Raw genomic sequence first — 5,608 nt, forward strand, 5'->3', positions numbered from 1 at the left:
TAAACTCACTAGACAGTCATTACCACCCGACAGCAACCTTAGGGAAGCCTGCCAAACCCTGGTGGCTGGGCTTGGCTATTCAGAATCCCCTGGGATGGATAAAAATACAGATTCCAGAGCCCGGTGCTGTGGCCCACACCTATAGCCCCAGCTTTTCAAAAGGCTAAAGCAGAAAAATGGCTCCTTGAGGCCATAAGATTCCAGGCCAGCATGGATGACAAAGCAAGGACTCCATTGTCATCACCATTGTCAACAAGGGGGAAGGAGGGCAGTGCCATAGCTCAGTGAGCAAAGGTGCTCACCTGGTGACCCGAATTCCATCCCCAGGGCACACACGGTGGAGAGAGGACCAAACCCCACCGGTTGTCCTCTGATCTCCACTCACATGCTGCGGCACCTGCACACTCTCCAAATTAATACTTCCTTAAATTTTAAACTTTTACACACACACACACACACACACACACACACACACACACACACACACACTTCCTTCAGTAGTCCCAAATCCTGGTTCATCCAACACCAGCTGCATCTTTCATGCCATTGAAGTTCAACCCCAATGAGATCAAAGTCATGCCCCTGAAGTGCACAGGAGACATTCCAGTCCACATCCACCTTGGCCCCTAGAGTGGTCCCCCTGGGTCTGTCTCCAAAAAAAGGAAGAAAGAAAGAAAGAAAGAAAGAAAGAAAGAAAGAAAGAAAGAAAGAAAGAAAGAAAGAAAGAAAGAAAGAAAAAGGTGATGACGTTGCCTTGGCAACAAGTGATTGGGAAGGTCTAAGGATGACAGTGGAAGTGACCATTCTGGACAGACCCAGATCAAGGTGGTTCCTTCTGCCTCTGCCCTGATCATCAGGGCCCCTGAGGAACCACCAAGAGAGAAAGTAGCAGGAAAAAAAAAACACATAAAACACGGTGGAAATAACACTTTTGATGAGATTGCCAACACTGACCAACAGATTCTTCACCAGTTTCGTTTTGTTGGTTTGGTTTGCTTGTTTTTTGTTTTTGTGTGAGGCAGGTTTTCTGTGGGAGCCCACAGAGGCTTCCTAGTGACAATTTACTCAGGGTCAGAGAGTCTGAGCTTGCTTTACCCAGCAGGGCTGCATAACAGGATGATTTGACCATGGGCATAGTTACCAGGTGTTTGGAAGGGTCTACACTTGGCTGTACAGTGTGCTTTGATCTTGCAAGGGGGAGGTCTTCTGCCTCTCCCCTTGGCATATTATAAAAAGCTCTTTTCAATAAAGAACTGGGCGGTTGGGTATTGACCCAGTCCCTCCCAAAGCTATCCTGTGTTTCTGTCTTTCTTCTTGTCAGCTAGGTCTCTCTTTCTATCTATCATTTCTTAATTCCTCTCTCCTCCACCTAAGACCCTTCAAAAGGTGGGAGCTGGACTCCCATAGTTTTCTCTCTGTAGCCCTGGCTATCCTGAAGCTTGCCATGTAGACCAGGCTGATTTTAAACTCACAGAGATCTTCCTACCTCTGCCTCCTGAGTGCTGGGATTAAAGTATGCAACACCACACCTACAACACTAGTCTTTAGCCAGAGAACTTTCTGGAATTATTTAGGAGCTCCTGGGTACTTCAGTCTATAGATAGCTGTGGATGGCATCACTTCATGACATCATAGAGGACATCAGCAGTGGTGCAATGGGATGCCCAGCTACTTATGAAGTAGCAAGAGAAAATAATTTCAATAAAAGATCATCTGATCCCCAAAATTTTATATATATATATATATATATATATATATATATATATATGGAGAGAGAAACAGAGACAGAGACACAGAGATACTGAGACTTTACATTTTTCATTTTAGAGGGGCCAGGCACAAGAAATATGTCCATTCATTCATTTTTTGAGACAGTCCTCACTGTGTAGCCCAGGCTAGCCTCAAAACTCTAATCCTAGGGCTGGAGAGATGGCTCCAAGGTTACAAGCACAGGTTGCTCCTACAGAGGACCCAGGTTTATTTCCCAACATCCAACTGCTTGGTGGCTCACAAATCTGTAACTCTAGTTCCAGGGAATCCAATGTCCTCTTCTGCTCTCTTCAGGCACCAGGCGGCATGTAGTACACAGAAATACATGCAGGCAAAAAACATTCATATAAAGTCAGGTGGCAGTGACGCATGCCTTTAATACCAGCACTTGGGAGGCAGAGCCAGCCTGGTCTACAGAGCGAGATCTAGGATAGGTATCAAAACTACACAGAGAAATCCTGTCTCAAAAAACAAACAAAAAAACAACAACAAAGCCGGGCGGTGGTGGCGCACGCCTTTAATCCCAGCACTCGGGAGGCAGAGGCAGGCGGATCTCTGTGAGTTCGAGGCCAGCCTGGTCTACAGAGCGAGATCCAGGAAAGGCACAAAGCTACACAGAGAAACCCTGTCTCGAAAAAACCAAAAAAAAAAAAAAAAAAAAAAAAAAAAAAAAAAAAAAAAAAAAAAAACAAAAAAACAAAAAACACTCATATACAAAAACAAAAACAAAAACAAAAAAAAAACACTGCAAATCTCCTGCCTCAGCCTCCCAAGTACTGGAATTATGGTGTATATCATTATGCCTGGTTAGGAAGCTGCTTTAAAAAAAAAAAATCACATTGCTTACTCATCTGGGGAGGGGTCCATGCAAAGATCAGAAGACAACTTGCAGGAGTCAGTTCTCTCCTTCCACCATGAGGGTCTTGGGAATCGAACTCAAGCTGGTAGGCTTAGCACCAAGTGCCTCTACCAGTGAGCCATCTCACCAGCCTTTGAAGCTCCTGTTTTAGAACGCTCTTTCAGATGATTTAACATTCAGTCAAATTTTTTTTTTTTTTTTGTTTTTTTTTTTTTGTTTTTCGAGACAGGGTTTCTCTGTGTAGCTTTGCACCTTTCCTGGAACTCACTTGGTAGACCAGGCTGGCCTCGAACTCACAGAGATCCGCCTGGCTCTGCCTCCCGAGTGCTGGGATTAAAGGCGTGTGACACCACAGCCCGGCTTCAGTCAATTTTTAAAAATTTATTTATTTTCTTTTTTTTAAAAGAATTTATTTATTTTTATTTTATGTGCATTAGTGTATGTATGTCTGTGTGAGGGTGTCAGGTACCCTGGAACTGGAGTTACAGCCAGTTGTGAGCTGCCATGTGGGTGCTGGGAATTGAACCTGGGTCCTCTGGAAGAGCATTCAGTGCTCTTAACCGCTGAGCCATCTCTCCAGCCCCATATTTATTTTCTTGTGTGTATGAGCATAGGGGCGTGTGTGTGTGTGTGTGTGTGTGTGTGTGTGTGTGTGTGTGTGAGAGAGAGAGAGAGAGAGAGAGAGAGAGAGAGAGACAGACAGACAACTCAGAGACCAGAAGACGACACTGAGTATCCTCCTATTATTCTGCCTATTGCTTTGAGGCAGGGTTTTTCTCTAAAATTAGGGCTTGTGCTTTTCTTGGCTAGGCCGGAAACCAGAAAGCTCCAGTGATCCTCCTGTCTCCACCCTTTCTTAGAGCTGAGATTACAGGTGTACGCCAGACACCAGGCTTGTTACATGGGTGCTGGGATCCGAAGTCTGGTCCTCATGACTGCATAGGAAACACTCTTAACATCTGAGCCATCTCTCTAGTCTCCAGTCAGTTTCCTATCTAGAATATTTCAGAGGTAGAGGAACAATCATGAGCTAGTACTCTTTCTTTTGGGTTAATCAGAAAATACTTATCAGGTAGAGTGATAAATGATGCTCCAGTAGCTACTGGGAAAACAAAGGTGACTGACAGGTATTTATTGATGACTCACTACATGTCAGGTCTATGGAAGGTTTACCAAGCATTCTCCAGTTCAGCTTCACAACACTCCAGAAGATAGAAGCTACCAATACATCCACTACACTGACAAAACCAGGCACGAAGAGGCAGAACCACCTTTTAAATCCTCATAACTGAGGATGGGGATGTGGGTCAGTTAGTAGAGTGCATGCCTACCATACAGGAAGCCCTGGGTTCAGTCCCCAGCACAATGCAAACCATGCACACACTGATAATCCCAGTTCTTGAGAGGAAGAGTTAGGAGGCTCACTACAAGTTTGGGGGCAGCCTGAGCTACACAGTGAGCCTCTGTCTCAGAACAAACCTACAGATAAACAAGTAAATAAATTCTCCCAATAAGTGGCAGAACAGTTGTAAAGGTAAGCACTCGGCTTACCACTGGAAGCCAGTATCTGCTTTTAGCAAATCCAGTAACACAGAAGGAAACAGGTGTTAAATCAAGATATAAAGACAGGTAATTGGAATAAGGGTTTGACTCAAGATATATATATATATATATATATATATATATATATATATATATATATATATATATATATATATATATATATATATTGAGACAGGGTTTCTCTATGTAGCCCTGGCTGTCCTGGAACTAACTCTATAGACCAGACTGGCCTCGAAATCACAGCAATCTGCCTGCCTATGCCTCCCGGGTGCTGGATTAAAGGTGTGCCACCACTGCCCAGCTTGAGTTTTTTTTTTAATTGTTTGCCAAACAGCTGTAGGCATATAAAATTCTCAACAGAATATAAAATTCTCCTTGACTAGAGCTACAAAGAGTGAGGTCATCCTATCTAAGCAGAGCACAGGGTCTCCTCCAGCGAGCTTCAGCCCAGAGAGGAAGAAGGCCCATCATTTCTCTAGTTCAGATTCTAAAACTTCTTGATTTCATAATGTACTAGGGTAGGAGTCAGGCCAGTCTGTGAACCAGGGAGACAAGAAACTGCAGATTCTGATTATTTTTCCATAAACTGTGCCTGAGCTGATTCTCCTAGATGGTGATTTAGGGGACAGAGAAAGCTGTCTGTCAGTCTGGGACCAGAACAGCAAGCCAAGGGTCAGGGTTACCTTCAGAGCAAGAGGGTGCTTAGTCACTGCCCCCTTAGTGACTACACATATTATTTGGTTTGAATTGGGTTTGCAGGGGTTGAAGGTCATTCTTTGTCTCCTGTGCTTCTCTGAGGCTACCTGCAAGCGGCAGCACACTTCTGTCATGCCCGTAGTGACAGGCAGGGGTGAGGCACGCCACTGTGCCTACCGATCTTCAAGAGCTGTGAAGTGCTAAACAAGACCCCTTCCTTCCTTCAACCCAATGGTCAGCTGGTCCCGGCTCCTCAACTTCAAATAAAGACTAACTTTGGGAGTTAGGCATGGCGGTGTATGCCTGTAATCTCAGTGCTTGGAAAGTAGAGGCAGGAAGACCAGCCCTGGCTATGTAGTGAGTTCAAGGACAGGCTGGGTACAGGAAACCTCGTCTCAAAAATAAATAAACAAACAAATAAATAAATGAATGAGCATTTTGGGACTTTCAGCAATTTTTAGGATCTTTGATTTGCTATGCACTCCCCTCCTTTTCCCTCTGCCCCTCCTCCCTCCCTCCCTCTCTGCCCCTCCCTCTCTGCCTCTCCCTCCTCCCTTCCTTCCTTCCTCCTCCCCTTTCTTCCTTCCTTTCATGAATAATCTCCCTCCACCCTGATGACTTAAGCAAAATATGTAAATTACTCCTTACAAATTACCTTAACAAAGCCAAATGCTAAAAATGTCTACAGGGCAACAGTAATTAAAAAAAAAGAAAAGAGCC

The 5,608-nt window shown here is 44.4% G+C and overlaps 1 pseudogene; it reads left to right on the top strand.

Annotated features, from left to right (window-relative positions):
• Nucleotides 1–492: 492 nt before the first annotated feature.
• Nucleotides 493–5,092, top strand: LOC131917022 (large ribosomal subunit protein uL11-like; annotated as a pseudogene).
• The last annotated feature ends 516 nt before the right edge of the window (nt 5,093–5,608 follow it).

Source organism: Peromyscus eremicus, chromosome 8a (assembly GCF_949786415.1).
Source record: "Peromyscus eremicus chromosome 8a, PerEre_H2_v1, whole genome shotgun sequence".
Classification (NCBI taxonomy): Eukaryota; Metazoa; Chordata; class Mammalia; order Rodentia; family Cricetidae; genus Peromyscus; species Peromyscus eremicus.